At 34.9% G+C, this 18,756-nt stretch overlaps 1 protein-coding gene across 20 annotated transcripts in view; it reads left to right on the top strand.

Annotated features, from left to right (window-relative positions):
• ZBTB20 (zinc finger and BTB domain containing 20) overlaps positions 1–18,756 on the top strand; it is a 799,009-nt gene that overhangs the window by 548,549 nt on the left and 231,704 nt on the right. For 3 of the 20 annotated variants that reach the window (XM_082839977.1, XM_082839972.1, XM_082839965.1), the window contains one exon: positions 10,955–11,054. The exons of 16 other annotated variants lie outside the window; for them this stretch is intronic. The gene's annotated coding sequence lies outside the window, so the exon portion shown is untranslated. Of the gene's footprint in view, positions 1–1,060; positions 11,055–18,756 lie in introns of those variants that run through there. One more of the 20 variants, XM_082839966.1, reaches the window with a different exon arrangement.

The raw sequence follows: 18,756 nt of genomic DNA, 5'->3' as shown, positions 1-18,756 counted from the left end.
CTTGAAGCTCCTCCTCCGGGGCCGTTGCTTTTGAAGCCACTGCTTTTGAAATAACTATATGCTCCTCCATAGTGAATGTCTTCTTTTATCCAATAATTATAAAGTATATAGTTTTCAGTTTCTACTCATGTAATAGTGGCTTGGAAGCTACCTGCTTAACTAGCAGTCATGGACCCAGAGACCTTTTATGTGCCCCAAAATAATGAATGTGGCATTATGTATGTGAGTCGCTTAGAATTGTATGTTGGGAGTGGAACAGATTGGGTATAAGAATAGATTATACTGGGCTTCCCTGGTGGCTCAGTGGTTAAGAATCTGCCTGCCAATGCAGGGGACTTTGGTTCGAGCCCTGGTCCAGGAAGATCCCACATGCCGAGGAGCAGCTAAGCCTGTGCACCACAACTACTGAGCCCGCGTGCCTAGAGTCCATGCTCTGCAACAAGAGAAGTCACCGCAATGAGAAGCCAGTGCACCGCAGCAAAGAGTAGGCCCCACTCGCCACAACTAGATAAAGCCTGTGTGCAGCAAGGAAGACGCAATGCAGCCAAAAATAAGTAAAATAAAATAAATAAATTTATTTAAAAAAAAAGAATAGATTATGCTGTTTAGAAACTATATGATATAGATTTTTATAGAATAAAATTCTGTAAAACAATATATGGGGCAAAATAGAGAATAGATTAGACAAAGTAATAGATTGGACTAAGTAATCTATTTTGGAGAAAATTTCTCTATAATTTTAGTAAATGAACTGCTTATTAACAGCATTATTATATTTATATTCAATGCAATTTGAAAATAAGGTCAGTATAGAAATTCAAATTCTTATATAAATGGTGCTCTGTGACATACAAAACAAACTTATGGTTACCAAAGGGGAAAGGGGGTAGGGGAGGGATAATTTAGGAATTTGAGATTAGCAGATACAAACTTTTATATATAAAATAGATAAACAACAAGGTCCTACTGTATAGCACAGGGAACTATATTCAATATGCTGTAATAAACCACCATGGGAAAGAATATGAAAAAGAATAAATAACTAAATATATATATATATATATATATATATATATATATATATATACTCTTAACTGAATCATTTTGCTGTATACCAGAAACTAATACAACATTGTAAATCAATTATACTTCAATTTAAAAAAATGGTGCTCTGTGGCTGATCACCCAAGAAAGGTACAGTTTTGCTCTAGCTCACCTTTCTGGTTTGCGGGTGATGATACTTTTATATTTACCTTCACTGTCTCTTCTCTGCCAAAATAAAAGTCACTATTTGGGAAACTGCACCATTTGCAACCATTTTAATACTGCTATCTACAAGTTATAATCATGGAAATCTAACCTATGTGAAATAAAATATCCCAGGAAAGCCTTGGTAAAACTTATTTGGCAATCCTTTGACAATACCAGGACTCTAGGTATTAACCAGCACAATGCCATGCTGTATAATACCTTGTCTTCTTTCTTGGTCCAATGAGAGCTCTGGTGAACTAAGGCAAAGCTAGAGTTATAATCTAGCGCCAAAGCTTTCGATTTTGTCTCAAATGACAAAAAACACATAAGCAAACAAAAACAATTTCTAACCTGTTTATTTGGTGCCAAGCACTTCAGAATTCTCAGGAGTCAATATGGAGAAATGGAGAAATGGTATGCCATTCTGGATTCTGGTTTTCGATTACCTTGATTAACTAGACACATGTTTTCCTATATTAACAAACCCAGTGTATTCTAAATTATTGGTGGCAGCATTTCAAAAATCTCAAAACAAAATGCATTTTAATATAAAAATTATATTTTAAGAAGTAGTCAAGGAAAAGTGATGCAAATCACATGAACAACAGGGCACCAGAGATTCTAAACAGTTAGTTGTAAATCACTGTTTTATATGTTGAGGACAGGGAATGCATGCTTTCAAAGTACAGTGCTTTTATGCACAGTGTCCAAATAGCAGCAATTTGAGACATAGGTATAACCAACCACTTCAGAAAAAGGACAAATTTAAAATGAACACTCCCTAAAACAGAAAATCAACAGAATGTTGTTAAATAGAAGTTAACGTTAATATTCTCAGGAAGGAAAATAAACCTCACAAGTGGCAACTTGTCTCACTACTCTCTCATCGTTTATATCTGAGTTCATATAGCCATGTTAGCTTGCACATCTTAATAGCTGCTAAACTAACACCACGTACCTGAATATGCATATCCCTGTTGCTTCTTTTCTATGAGGTTCTCTTCTTTCTCTATAAGTTTGCCATATGTAAGGGAAGGCTTATAACTTTGTTTCTTTTAATCTTCTTGAAAGTCTTATATTTTCCATTATCCATGATTGTTTTGTAAATGTCACTGATGGATTGAAAATAAGGAATGGCTAGCTTTGTGGGCAAAATAGCATCTAGAAGTAGAGCATAGAAAGTAAATCAGGAGTGTGAAATGTAAAACTAAAATTTAAACATAGGTGTAATAGTGGACTGTATAAGAAGCATGAAGAATATAGATATCTCTACCATTTCCTCTGAGCGTGGATCAGACACTTAATCATGCTTGTTTGATATTCAGCTGAAATTGAATATGAACATTCTGGAGAGAAAGAGTTATTAAACCCCATTCCAGTAAAATTTAAATTCAAAGACATGGAAGCAACCTAAATGTCCATCAATGGATGAATGGATAAAGAAGATGTGGTACATATATACAATGGACTATTACTCACCCATAAAAAAGAATGAAATAATGCCATTTGCAACAACATGGATGGACCTAGAGACTGTCATATGAATGAAGTCAGACAGAGAAAGACAAATATCATATGATATTGCTTATATGTGGTATCTAAAAAAAATGGTACAAATGAACTTATTTATAGAACAGAAATAGAGTCACAGATGTAGAAAACAAACTTATGGTTACCAAGGGGGAAAGCAGGGGGGAGGGATAAATTGGGAGATTTGGATTCACATATACACACTACTATATATAAAATAGATAATTAATAAGGACCTACTCTATACAAGCACAGGGAACTCAATACTCTGTGATGACCTATATGGGAAAAGAATCTAAGAAAGTGTGGATATATGTATAACTGATTCACTTTGCTGTACAGCAGAAACTAACACAACATTGTAAAGCAATTATACTTCAATAAAGATGTTAAAAAACATTATAAATCAACTATACTACAATAAAAATTAATTTTAAAAGATAAAATAAAATTCTGAAAAAAAGTCTTTAAGGAAAAGTCAAACCATTGAATTTTTTCATCCTAACAGAAAAAAAAAAAAAAAGATTGAGATAGTGAGCTAAGATTGATTTTTAAGCAAGTTATGGGAAGTAAGAAATGAGACTTTCTTTTCTTCACTGAGGCCCCATAGTGATGAAATAGGCTTACACTGCAACAGAAAATCTTTCGGTTTGATAATGAGGTAAGCTCTTGATAGTGAGGCTTCTAAACACTGAAAGGGAAGTTCTGGGTTTGTCTTCTCTGAAGCTCTTTAACCTAAACAGTATAGACTCATCTTTATGGAATGGTTTAAATGTGTCAGGGTGAAGGGAAGCAATGACTTCTCTAGGTGATTCTCATTTTTCAGGACTTTCTTCTTCTCTGTCTTTTTAAAAACCACTGTTATTCAGAAGCAAACACTACTAAAAGCCACCAGGACTGCTAAATGTGGTTGGCCAAGGTGAAAGCAACAGAAGTGCCACCAATGTTTTAGTGGAGAATTCTCAGGAATCACACTGTGTTACCCTTTGTTCCATATGATCACATATATGTAACCGTCACACTATATTACCATCATTGCCTATAATAATTGATTTACTACAAACTTGGAATTGTGGGTACAGCTGCTGAAAAAAATTACTTGTGAACAAAGAGATTAGAACATATTTTCAGTGTTCTGTAAAGAGGTAGAGTAGACTTTTAGTGGAAAAGTTAGCACATTTCACTCTGCCTGTTGCTCTCAATATTCAAAGTCAAACTCATTTCTATTAAACTTAAATCATTCCCCTCCTATGACACTAAGTATTTTTGCTTCATCTCCAAAAATATGAAGCCAACATGTGTTGGTGGAATTTGCTTATAAAAATAAGGGAAGAAGTCCACAGTAAACAAGTAGGAAAAAGTATATCCTCATTTAAAAATATATATACACCAAGCTCTTCCTACTTGCTAAGTACTCTTCTAGGAACTAGAGGTACACAGATAAATGTGTCCATCACTAAAGAGTGCTCACAGACTGTTGGGAGAAGCAGACTTGGAAACAGAGAACTAAGGTGCGAAGAGATGGATGTTGGAGTAAAGGTAGATGAAAAGTATTGTACAGATTTGCCTGGGACATTTCTGGGTTTTGCCTGTGGTCTTGGTATAATTATTTATAGGGTCCTTTCACCCTCAAAAAGTGTCCCCATTTGGACAGTAAACTGTGTGGTCACCCTATGAATAGCTATAGGTGTCAAGTCTGCCTGAGGTTGTCTAGCAAAACTTCCACAGAGTTGGACAGAAAATCGAAGAGATTAAGAATGCTTTGTCACACGTGTTATCTACATCCAAATGGAAATGAAAAAACTGGGTAGACTTACTGACTTTCATTCTTCCCAGGGTTGTCAGAGGGGTAGAATGGGAATTTAACTTATGTGTGGTGAGGGAAGAGGGTCAAGGCAAGACAATCTAAACCCCTTGTTGGTATATGAAATGTATAAGAATTGTCACTAAATGAGCCATTAAACTATTAATTCCCTGAAGCTCTCAGGATTGAAAAGTGTGGTAAAAAAGAACGAGAAGCCATGATGGGGAATTTTAGAAAGACACGTTAAGGTTTAATATAAGGAAGAACATTTTGTACAAACAGAAGTGTCCTAGAGCAGGACTGGGTTGTCTGTGAGGTTGAAAGCAACATTCCCCTGGCGGTGTGCAGCAGAGGCTGAATGACTGCAGCGAGCAAACTCAGACACCAGATCAAGACTCAGACCACGGGGTTTTAGGGTCCTTTACACACTGCCCTGTGATTTTATGATTCTGCATGATGCATGGTATCTTTTTGAGTAACTTTTAAGTAAGAGTCTTGTGCTTGGGGAAACCCCTAGAAGTAAATTTTTTTTTTTAAATTAGAAATATCATGAAACAAAAAGTTTGTGTAAGCTAAAACCACTTGGGATCCACCCTGAGCACACACTAAAAAGAGACCCAGGAATCTCACTGAGCTCATTTTTTGCTACTCATGCAAGGAAAGCAGCCATTAGACATGTAATATTCAGGAGACATCCCTCACTCGGGCCTCCACCTCTTGGACACCGATCATTTTAAGACAGAACAGCTGCAACGTCTTGCTTACCAGTTTGATTTGCATAGCTCTGAGTTACATAGGAAGAACCTGTGGCAAAGCTATCATTAAAGAGAAACAAAGCAGAAGACTGAACAAAGGATACATTCTGTGCAAAGTTTGAAGTTTAGACTGTTTCAGTAATCCTTGTCATGGTAAGAAAGATGTCTGCCCCTTCCCCCATCTAAAAACAATAGCAGACAAGTGACCAAAGAAGGCTCCCTGGAGGTAACATAGGAGCAAAGAGTAGGGTGAACTAAAGGCTATACACATGAAGAGAGAGAAAGGAGTCGGCATGGACACAGGGAGAGGCAGCCAAACACCCTGCATTCACGGCACAAAGATACATGATTAGGTTAGAATCCCTTTCACCTCTTCCCCAGTGTATTAAAGCCAGAATAGGTCAGGCCGAGGCAAAAGGAACGACATCTTGATGAAGCTCAGCTTTCCCAGAGGCCTAAGAAGGATGGCAACACAGCTAGAGCCAGAATATTTTCACCAGGCCTTTTGTATCAAATTCTCAAATATCTACATTTTCAGATTAAAATGTTTCCCAGTAAACTAGAGAGAAAAGTCTTCTGAAGGCAGTGGAAGTGACTTCAGTTCTTCAGTGGTTAAGAGTATCAGGGCTTTGGATTAAGGGAAAATAGTTTCAAACCTTTGCTACTTACAGATTTATGGTAAAGTATTTAAATTTCTATAAGTTTTAGTCTCCACAGGTGAAAAAAAATTGATAATACGCACACCATAGAGCTGTTATAAAGATTATGTTAGACATGTAAATTGTGCAATGCATGTAGTATCTGGCAAATGATTAATAACAATAAAATTTTTATTCAGCAGGGACAAATATACATTTCTGTAACATTCTCTAGTCACCATACCAAGCTCTGCCTCATTTTACATCATCACTTTCTGGCTGGTTCTTAACATTCCAGCCTCTGATCCAGCTTTGACTTGCTTCCCTAGATATTGTGAGCATCTGTCTCCCTGCTTCAAAACTTCCAAAACATGGAAAACATGAAGTTTTCCATGTTCTTTAAGAGGTATACCTCTTTAAGAGATATACCTAGAATCATTTATAAATCCAGTACCAACAATGGACAAAAATTTTAAATCATAAAAAGAATACATGACTTTTAGGAAATATTGTTCGTGAGTTCTGAAGGCATTCTTCATGTTTTAAAACATTGATCCTGAGACCATTCATGTCAGGTAAACAAGGAACAGGTATTATTATTTTGTACCCTCCTCCCAGGAGGTTAAAATGACTCATGAAAATTTACTCAGCAATCTCAGGTGAAGAATCCCATGAGACAGTCTTGAATTCTTGATATAAAATCTGCCATTTGCTATGCAAAAGTCAGCCTAGGAAGGATGATCCCAAGTGTTAATTTTAGATTATGATATTACCTTTTACCACACACCTAAAATGTTTTCTGCATGGGCCTTTAATTACCCACAGAACACAGGGAGAAGGCCATGTAAATCCCCTTCTCAACAGTTGAAGCAGTCCTTGTCACCAAAACTATCATATGTTAGATCACATCCGTGTCTGTGACATAGGCCTTGGCTTCTCAGGATCTACTCATTAGAAGTGAGTTTATGTGCCTTAAAACATATGGCCTTGATATATGATTCCAGAGCAAAAGAGCAAGGTATTTCAAGCTGGCCACAATTTTATTGACTCTTACAGACTTACTTTGTAGTCATTCCAATAAACTAGATGAGAAATTTCTGATGCTCCAAGCTATCCAGTCCCCAGGACTCCATTTCATGATTCAGTCCGACTAAACAACACAAGAGTGCTTTTGTGTGACACTGTGACCACAGGGATAAATAATTGCTTAGTAATTCTCTTTGAGGCAGAAAATTCTAAACATGGAGAAACCATTTCCCCTTAATGGGAGCCAGAAATCCTGTAAGTGCTTGAAATGGCATTCACAAGTCTGAATGGTAAACAGATAAAAACAGGAGCGCACCAGTTGCACAAATGACTTGCTTGTCACAAACTTGTCATTGCAGTAATCTAACATTTCTTTCACAGAGCCCGGTGGAAAGTATGGAACAAACAGGCCCTGCTGACGTTTTGGCTCTGCTAAGCCTTCCTCTGAGCTAAAGCATCTGCAGCATCTTCCTGTTCTAGACCCTTTATCTGTTGAAGTTAGTTGATACTGTACATGTCAAAGAAATGTTTGACTATTGCATTAACAAATTGATGACAAGCAAGTTATTCCTGCAACTGAAATGCTTCTGCTTTTAGCAGGCTGCCATTTTGACCTTCATCTTATTATACAGAAGAACCCAAACAGAGCAGAGCATTGGGGACATAGCATATTGTTGCCCCAGGCTTGGGCCCACCGGTCTAGGGCTTAGGTGCAGCGGTATAGTGAACACACCAGGCAGTTTCATCAAGTTTATGGGTGGAATTTTTCTGGTAAAACATAAATAGTATAAGCACATTGGACTGTCCCAAGGATTCCTGTTGCTAGGATAAAATGAGCCACATAGAAATTCATTTCCTCCCGCACCCTCTTCACCCCAAACACACACATGTGCATACACAGGTCTGTATATACTTTATAAAATGTTAATACAGAAGCCCCCCCTTATTCACGGTTTCACCTTCCCTGGTTTCAGTTACCCACAGTCAACTGCAATATGAAAATAGTAAATGGAAAATTTCAGGAATAAACAGTTCATTCATTTTAAATTGTGCACCGTTCCGAGTAGCATGATGAACTCTCACACCATTCCACCTGGGATGTGAATCATCCCTTTGTCCAGTGTATCCTACTGCATAGTCACTTAGTAGGAGTCAGTTAGTCACTTAGTAGGAAGCTCAGTTATCAGCTCCACTGAGTCGGCATTGCTTGTGTTCAAGTCACCCTATTTTACTTAGTAATGGCCCCAGAGCACAAGAGCAGTGATGCTGGCACATCAGATATGCCAAAGAGAAGCTGTAAAGTGTTTCCTTTAATTGAAAAGGTGAAAGTTCTCAACTTATGAAAAAAAATCGTATGCTGAGGTTGCTAAGATCTCTGGTAAGAACAAATCTTCCATCCATGGAATTGTGAAGAAGGAAAAAGAAATTCATGCTAGTTTTGCTGTCGCACATCAAACTGCAATAGCTATGGCCACAGTGCATGATAAGTGCTCAGTTAAGATGGAAAAGTCATTAAATTTGTACAAAAAGATTTTGAGACAGAGAGACCACATTCACATAACTTTTATTACAGTATATTGTTATATTTGTTCTATTTTATTATTAGTTGTTAATCTCTTACTGTGTCTGGCTTATCATAGTTATGTATGTATAGCAAAAAATATAGTGTATATGGGGTTTGGCACTATCCGTAGTCTCAGGCACCCACTGGGGTTCTTGGAATCTCTCCCCCTCAGCTAAGGGCGGAATACTGTACCTGGAAGAGTTAATGAAAATTATATACCAGTTTTACACAGTTTTTGCCAGTTCTTGGATTTCCTGCTATCCATAGCCTTTCCTCGCCTCCTCCTCATTCAGCATGACATCTGGAGCAATCTAAACGTAATCAGAGCCACGCCCTTATCCCCTAGAAAATGAGGTACATCCATCAGCTTCCTCACAGAAACCTGGGACAGCCCTTTCTCAGAAACCACCAGTTCATCTCCAACCTCAGCAGCCAGTAGGGAGTGCTCATACACTGTGCAACTTCAGACTCTCGCCTTCCTGTTTGAGGAGCCCTCCGCTCCCAGGGGGACCCACCCTTGGTGTTTCCTGAGTGTGCGTCTGGTGGGTCCCAGGCTTATCAGCGTATACACCAGAGCTGGAGCCTGTAACAGGAGCCTTGCCTTTTGCCTCCAAGCATTCTGCCTCTGCTGGTGTCTTAGGCGGATCAGCACTTGGAACAATGGAGCTTTCGCCCCCGAAGACTTTGGCCTTTTCATAAAGCTGAGCTTCTCTTATTCACCAAGGTGTCAGGTGCCCTGAATTCTTTTCAGACCCTTGGTTAAGGGTGCATTGATAGTGTCTTATCTGGTTTAAATATTGACAGAAAAACTTGCATTCTCAGACTTATTTTCTTTCTGGCGCCCCAGGTGCTTTCATTTTTAAAAGTCTTGTGTAAAAATGATGATCATTGTTCAGCCATGAGAACTGAAATTTCTTGCCAAAGTAGTGATGGGGCTTAACTTTCTTCTAGATTTGGCAAATGTATCACAGTACTGTCTCCCAGATGAAATGTTTTACTCCCATCCCAAGTATCTCAGGCTGTAATCTATACCGCAGCTTTGTTACCTCAGAAGACAGGTGGGAAAGGTGTGTGACGAGGGTCCTGGTTTGCACAGTTAAGGATATTGCCCCTGGAAAAGGAAGTGAAGGGAGTTTGAGGTGGCAGTGATATCTTCTGTCAAAGAAAGCATGTAAATGAACCATTTGAATTTTAAATGGAATTTTAGTGACTCTTTTCTTCCTTCTTAAAGTTCCTAATATAATTTCTATAATGATTTTCTGTTTTCTTTCTTAATAGAACGTAAATGGCAAAGAAATGATATGCTATTTTTGATTCAGGAAAAAATAAAAGTCTTTTTTATGGGAACTCTCTTTTTAAATACACATTAGGGAATAGATAATGGCAACAAAAAACAATGTTCTCTCTTCCTATTCAGAGGGATAGATGATTAGTGTATGTGCTTTTAATATATATTTACTTATTTGATTGTCTATTTTAAGAAAGGAAGGAAGTAAAGAAAAACTCTCATGCTGGAGTAATTTCATTAGATTCATAGAATGGTGGGGCTGGAAAGGAGCTTGATGAGAGGGTTCTGTCTTTGTGTCACCACACTCCCACTTTACAGATGTGGACACTGAGACCCAAACATCTCAGTTATAACAGGAACAAAGGTACACAACAAAATTGTGGCAGAGCTAGGCCTAAATCGAGGTCTAACTTTCAATTCAGGCAATATTCTCTCAGAAATTACATTATTTTTTTAAAACTTTCTTTTAAACAAAGAGTAATTTACATCGATGTGCTTAAATCTAATAGGACATTTGCTTTTGGAAAAACCAGGTCTACAAATTGGCTAAGCCAATTCAGGGACATACATTTGAACAGTATGGAGACATTTCTTTCCAAGCTGTATTTTATCTGAGTCATATAAGGAACTATTATAATTTCAATTATTTCTTTTCTCCTACAAGATTTCAAAGAAACACTTCTCCATTCCCATTTTGGCACCTGAAAACATGTATTTTTAAATGGTCTATAATTATTCCTTTAATAAATATTCATTTAAATAGGTCATATTCTAACATTTTTGGAGATAAAAAATCTTTTATCAGATTAAAAGAAATTTGTTTTTTATTCCCACTTTTAGCCACGTTTGAGTTGGTCTTCGTAATCGTCAGTTTCAACAAAACATTAAGTTAAAACATCAATGTTTTTGTTTGTTTGGGCTCTTTCAGCTTAACACAAGGGAAAAAAATACAAAATGCATTTACCTTTTTGCAGCTATGATAATTATATACTCTATTTTTCACTTATGCAAAATTTATTTTTGAGGGTTTTCTTTTTGTTTCATTTCTCTATTTTTGCATTTTCCAAACATCTGTACCATGGCTGGTGGCGAGAGTAGCAGTGGCTGGCACTTTTCCTCCACATTTTGAGAGAAAGAGAATTGGCTGGAATAAAACCTTGCTTTCCATATGGTTGACTTGAAATACTACATTGAAAAGGTATCGTCTCTTTTTCTTTTCTGAAACCAGAGGTGAAGCCCAGAAACAAATAGCAATATTGATGCCAAACCACCTGTTGATTCACATCAAAAAAATCCTTGGCAATGCATCCCGTACTTCATCAGTTGAAAAACCTAAATGGATGAATGATCTTTGTGCATTAGTAGCATCGTATTAACAATACATACTGCTGGTCATTTACTTAAGAAAGCCTAGATTCTACACATAGTCAAGAAATGAATTGAAAGTTTTGCTTTTGATCACTTTGTAAGTATGTTTGGCTGTGAAGTGTTTATTGATTCCTGGAATAGTTGGACCTAGTGTCAGGGACAGTGAAGAGGAGAAGATGGCACTAGTGCTTTCTTTTACCTTGATTAATTCTAGTTAGGAAAAGCAGTAGTCTTTGTCTTATCAATTTTTTAATGTAAAATATTTCAAGCATATAAAAGTATAAAGAATAATGTGAACATACAAGAATCCAGCACCCAAGTTAAGCAAACCTCAATCAATGTGGAAAATTTTTTTCCCAACCTGATTTTATCATGTTATTCTAAGTTATGTATGGTGAAGTACACAGATTAAGTGTATGGCTTGATGAGCTTTTAGGTAAGTATACATCCATGCGACAATATTCAATCCAAGATATACAAAACATTCACAACACCTAGGAAGAATCCCTCATGCCCCCTTATAGGCAATATCCTCCAAAACTTTAACAAAACGTTAAAAACAAGGAAAACTCTTCTGATCTCTGTCATCATGAATTAGCTTTACATAAGCCATGTATTATGACTTACATAAAATGCGTTCTACTGTATGTATCACTAAAATCTGAGTCTCTAATTGTTAGACATTATTTCCAGTATTTCCCAATCACCACCAAAATTGTAGTTAACATTTTTGTACGTGTTTGTACACAGAGGAGGAAATGCTAAACTGTAAGAAATAATGCATTTTGAAATTTTTATTGTATATTTTTTATTTTTTTAAATTTAACTTTACTAACTTTACTAAGAACTATAAAATTTCTCTCTTTAAAATGATAGTACCAATTTACATTCTCATTAGCAATCTATGAGATCTTCTCCACATGCTTCACAACATTTTGGAATGGCCAAAGTTTTTACATTTTTGTCAGACTGAAGGGGATTGAATAATATATTGTTTAAAAGTTTTTACACTTTTTTACACTGGGGTTTCCTCATGTGTGTTGCCTATTTGTATCTTCACCCATGTTTTTATTGGGGTATTTGTTTTGCTATTGTTGTTTTGGACAGCTTTTGGTTTTGGTTTTGGTGGTGGTTGTAATATTCTGGATTCTCATCCTTTGGGCAATATAGATTGCAAATGTCCTTTCCCAATTTTCAGTTTCTCTTTTAACTGTGCCTGTAGTAGCATTTATTTTTAAGAGTTTCTAATTTTAATGCAGTTAAACTTATTGATATTTTCCTCTATGGTTTGTGCTCTTATGTCATTTTAAAAAATCCTTCCATATGACAAGATCCTTAAGAAACCTTCCTATATTTTCTTCTAACAGTCTTAAAGTTTTGCCTTTTACATTTAGATCTCTAATCTTCTTGGCATTTATTTTTGTATATGGTATCTTACATGCATCATATTTTATTCTTTTTCCATGTGGATAACCCAATTATCCCAGCACCATTTAACAAATTAGTCATCCTTACCCCCTAATTTGTAATGCCATCTTTCGCCTACATCAAATCTGTTTTTTAGGATCTTTATCCAGTGGACTGTTTCTCTATTCTTGTGCTAACACAAAAGTACCTTAATTACCATAGCTTTATAATATTCTTGTTATTTGGTAAGGTAAATCTCTCTACATTGTTCTTTAAAGTTCTCTTGGCTCTTCTTGGCCTTTTGCTATTCAATATGAATTTTAGGGTTAGTCAGTCAAGTTTGGCAAAAGCCCTGCTGAATTTTGTTTGTATTTACATTAACTTTAGAGAATAATCTGGAGGAGAATGGATATTCTTATAACCCTGTGTCTTTCTGACATTAAGGCTATATTCCTCTACTTAATCAGCTCTTCCTTCAAGTTCTTTAATAATGTTTTATAATTTTCACCATAAAGGTCTCGCTTGAACCTGTTTTGTTAGAGTTCCTCTCATGTAACTTAGTTTTCATGATATTATGTATAGAATCTGTTTTCCACTGTATTGTTTATTGGTTATTATTCGTGTATACTCAGCAACTTTGCTGAACTCTGTTATTAGTTCCACTGGCTAAACTGAAATTCTCTTAGGTTTTCTACATAGACATGTATATCATCAGTAAATAATTCCAACTTGTCTCTTAACTTTCAATTCTTAAATGTTCAATTTCTTTTTCCTGTCATATTGCATTACTGAGACCTCTATATAGCATGGAGTAGAAGCAGTGATATTCGGAATGCTCTGTTTCTTTCTTTAATGGAAATGCTTTGGAAATGTGGTATTTGCTTAGGATTTTGATAAATCAAAATTATTGTAAGAAATTTTCCATCATCTATTTAAAGTTTGCTAAACATTTTTAATCAAGAATACTAGTTGAAGTTTGTATAATGCATTTTCTGCATCAATAATATGATTAAAATTTCCCATTAATATGTTAATATTTTATGTGATATTAACACATTTCTTGATAGTAAACACTTCTTACATTCCTGCAAAAAAACTTTACTTGGTCCTGTTGTGTTTTTTAAATCCACTCTTGACTTGAATTTGCTGATAGTTTAATAGTATGTTTGCATGGGGAGATTAGTCTTTAATTTTCTTAAAACTGTTGTTGCAGAGTTTCGGTGTCATGGTGATACTAACCTCATAAAATAAGTTGAGCAACATTTCTTTCTTATTTTTTTTTCTATTTCTGAAATAGTTTTTATATTATACAGATTACCTATTCTGAAGACTTGGTTAAATTTGCCTCTAAAATCATCTGGACCTGTTATTTTCTGTTAGTAGGGGGTAGGTAGTGTAGGGTGAACTTTTGATTATCATCAGTTCCTTTTCTTCCATGGCTATTGGTTTATTCAAGGGTTATATTTCTTCTTAAGTCAATTTTAAGAAGTTGTTTTTGGAAAATATACAATTAACAGTTAATCTACACTTTTAAATTTATTTGCACAAAGCTCTTCATAAAGTCTTATGATTTTTAATTTTATCTTTAATTATGTCCCCTTCTTATTCCTAATATTATTTATGTTAGCCTCTTCTCTTCTCTTATAGCTGTCAGACATTTTTCTGTTGCATTAACTCTTTTCAAAAGTTGGCTTTTGATTTTGCTTATCTATTTTATTGTGTCTTTGTATTCTATATCATTACTTTCTGCTTTTGTCAACATTATTTTTTTCACTCTACTTTATTATTTAGATAATTTTTTCTAGATTCCTGAGTTGAATTGTTACTCATTTAATTTTAATACTTCTTATTGTTTTTCAAAATAAATCGGTCTCTAAATTCTCATTCAAATTTCTCATTAGCTGCATAGCATGTGTTGATGTGTAGTTTTGTTCAATTTTAAATATTTTGTAATATCTCTTTTGATTTATTTTTAACCCTTAAGTTATTCAGAAGTGTATGTTTCTATGGACTTCCCTGGTGGTCCAGTGATTAAGACTCTGTTCTTCCACTGCAGGGGGTGTGGATTTGATCCCTGGTCGGGGAACTAAGATCCTGCATGCCGCTCAGTGCGGCCAAAAATAAAAAAAGTGTACATTTCTATTTTCTAAACATATATTTCCTCTATTTTTATTACTGATTCTGAACTTAATTGCACTATAGTAAGATGTGTTTCATATAACTTTGATTGAAACAAATGTTTTAAAAATTATTTTTAGTATATGGATTTTACTGCTGGGCTTGAAGTCCATAGGTGGCTTATCTTTTTCTTTAGTGCTCATACTAAAATTTTTATATGTATACATAGCTACATATTTTTCTAATAAAAAATAAAATTCACTTCTTAGTATTTCTGGCTTTGTCCTTAATGTAAAAAAAAAAAATGTGTCTATCATGTTTTATCTACTTCTTAAGTATCATTCTCATTATTGTAATTGTTGAATAGAGTTTTAGTTTTACTTATTTGTTTTAAACATGTCCAAAAATAATTATCATTTATTTTTATAATCAGCACTTTATTGTATTTACTCATAGTTTTAGTTAATACTATGCACACCATTATTTGTGGATTCTATAGCTTCCTTTCTGGATTTACTTTCCTTCTTTTTGAATTACATCTTTCTGTAATTCTCTAGGGAGGGCCCTGGGGAGTACACTCTTTATGTATACCTAAAAATGTCTTTATTTTATCTTTTACCTTAAATAACAATTTAATTGGGTGTTTTTGCTCAGCATTTGAAGATATTACTCAATCATATCTTAGACTATTGTTCTGTCTACTATCATTACTTAAGAAAAGTCTGCTATCGATCTATTTTTCATCTCTTTTTAAGTACTCTGCCTTTTCCCTCTGGTAACTTATTAGAGTTTTTCTGTATCCTTAATATCTTATAGTTTCTCTGAAATGTGTTTAGATGTGAATTTATTTTAAATTATCAGTCATGAACTAAGGATATATTTTCTAATCTCAAGACTCTAATTCTGGAAAATTCTCAGCTATTTTTTTTCTTTTATTGTATATTTGTCATTACCTTCATTTTATCCTTCTGGGATTTTTATAGCTACATTTTGGTGTTTCCCAATCAATTTACCATATCTCAACCGCTTTTTCATTTTCTAAAAGCATATTTTACTTTCTGTGATTTTTTTTTTCTGAGTGAATTCCTTAATATCACTTTCCAACTCACTTAATCTTCTCCTTGAAACTGCCCAATCTTAAATTATCCCATCTATTGCATTTTTATGACAGTGAACATTTTTTTTCATTTTTAAGATTTCTGATTGATTTTTATTCATCTTTTCTTATCTTGTCTATTTTTATTTAATAATTTCTTGTTCTTTTTACAGGTATGATTCTTTTATTTATCTCTGAACATTGCAAATATACTCATTTTGAGGTAATTGTCAGACAGTTCTATAAAATCAAATTTATCTGGAGTGAATGTTCCAATTATTAATTTTGTGGTTGTTTTGCATTCCTATACACTAACAATGAAAGATCAGAAAGAGAAATTAAGGAAACAATCTCATTTACCATCGCATCAAAAAGAATAAAATACCTAGGAATAAACCTACCTTGCTATGTTTTAGAATTTTGTTTTGCAGGTTGATGTGGGTCATAAGGCTGTTTTGTCTTGCCTGTTGGTAAGCTCTCTCTCTCTCTCTCTTTTAATTTTTTCATACCTCCCTGACTAATGGTTTTCCAGTTGCGCCTATCTGCATTCCTGGCTTAATAGTCCTAATCCAAATCTTACAAAGGTGTCCTTTCAGCTTACCTTTAGGAATATTTGAACTCAAGGCTGAGGCTGTATCTTCATCCTTCCACCTTTCAGTGCCTTCAACTCTATATAAGCTATTGCCCCAGGCAGCAGTTGGTCATACTTTGTGTAGACTCTTGTTGAAGTAGTAAGACAGACTTAGATCCACCATTTCATATAGAAACTTTTTGGCCCCATTACTTCAAAGACCTAGACTCCCAGCCACCTCTATGTGCTTATGGATCCAGATTTCAGTAGGCTTATGGCTTCAGCCCTCCTCACTGCTTTTTTCTTTGCAGAAATGATTACTTTCTTTTAAGTCTCACTCTACCTCTTTAGTTTTATTCATTTTATATTGTATCAGTTTTTTCAGTTATCAGTATATCTTGAACAACACTCCTTTGATTTTTACCTCTCTTTCATTTAGATACATCATTTTAAAACAAATATTATAAATAATAGTTATTATTATTGAATGTTTAATGGTGCTGGGCACTGAACTTTATAGATACTATTTTATTCAATTCTCTCTATAATCAGTTATTTTTATTTACATTTAATAAACTAGGAAATTGATATAAACAAGCTAAATAAATGTCCTCTTAGGAAAGAGGTTATGACTAGTAAATGGCAGAAGTAATATTTGAGCTCAGTTTTCTCCACTACCAAAACTAGTATTCTTAAACTACTACCCTATGGTTAGATTTTGTGGGTTTTTTAAGCCTATGTTATAGTGTTTATTTTAATAATAAACTAATTAACTTAATATTTATTGTTGTAAAAACTATATCTGGTACTATCTCAGAAATTTATTTACTACTTTCTATGTTTTTCTGCATCCTTGGCCCTCTCTCTCTCTCTTTTTCTCTTTTGGTATATGACTATATTATTTGTTTGTTATCAATCTAGCAATTTGGGAGGTTTTTGTTTGTTTGTTTGTTTTGTTTTTTGTTTTTTGTTTTTGCGGTACGCAGGCCTCTCACTGTCGTGGCCTCTTCCGTTGCGGAGAAGGCTCCGGACGCACAGGCTCAGCGGCCATGGCTCACAGGCCCAGCCGCTCCGCGGCATGTGGGATCTTCCCAGACCGGGGCACAAACCCATGTCCCCTGCATCGGTAGGTGGCCTCTCAACCACTGCGCCACCAGGGAAGCCCTATTTGGGAGTTTTAAAGCACAGTTTATTCTTCTAGTAATGATTACTGTTATTTTAAAAAAATATTTAGACCTATTTTTTAAAATTATCAACATTAATGAAATTGTATGCTGTATAAAATGAGAAATTTAGGTTGCTGCTCCTTCAATCCTCTCCTCCTACCCACTTTCTCAGTTTTTGTAATAATGCATTAGTCAGGTATAGATTACTATGCATCTCTATGATACAGCTGTGGAGAGGATAATCACAAAAAGCTGGATCATTTATTTTGGTAATAGCTTCTAGCACAAAGTAGGTGCTTAATAAATGTTTGTTGAGTATGAAATGAATAGACCTATTTTGTGTGCACACACATGCACACAGAGAAAGAAAACATAGCTAAGATCTCTTTAGTCTCCCTCTACTGCTGAATGACCCACCTATTCATTTAAACCTTGGATTCTGTAACTGTGGCACTGCTATATGATTTAATAAACACTCTTTCTGTCAGTCTTTTGTTGGGCAAACACATGCTTTGTGAATCAACGTTTTACAGTCAATGAACGCCTATCCAAGTTAGTTCAATTCATAGCTATTCCCATATTGGCCCCTTGTGCCCTACCCTATCCCTATAAATAATTAGTATATTTGGTAACTCCCAGTCTCACAGCCCATTTTCTTACAAAATAGTTCATGTTGTTTACTATTTAAATAGAGGAATTTTGAAATAGTTCTTTTTTAAGCGTAGTTCTTAAAATCCCCAATTATTGTTAAAGGAAATTCTTTATAGAAATTGCTAGGCAAATTGGATTTTCCATTGAATACCACTAGATCTTACTAAGAAACTTAATGATGATCTGCAACATGGTAGAATAAAAATACCGTGCTTCTATTGTAGCAAAGCAGATTAAATAAAACAATGTAGATTAACAAGAAGAAAGCAAACTAGCATAAACTGGGTCATTTGCTGATGTGCAAATTTTATGAAAATTGTAATGACACTTTGATCAATTTATAAGTACATATTATTCATGTTTATAAGAACACTCAAGCCTTCTATGTGACATGATTTTAACAATCTTTTATACATAAGATCAGTCTGAAATTAAATGGTTTTCCTAGCTGTTTCTATTCTTTAAATTGTAAAAATGATTTTTTATCATTCCCTATTTAAAAGGCATTGATCTGGGAATCAGG

This window comes from Leucopleurus acutus (genome assembly GCF_964270905.1).
Source record: "Leucopleurus acutus genome assembly, chromosome: 5".
Taxonomy (NCBI): domain Eukaryota; kingdom Metazoa; phylum Chordata; class Mammalia; order Artiodactyla; family Delphinidae; genus Leucopleurus; species Leucopleurus acutus.
Note: the sequence above shows the minus strand (reverse complement) of the source record. Positions and strands in the feature narration are given on the sequence as shown.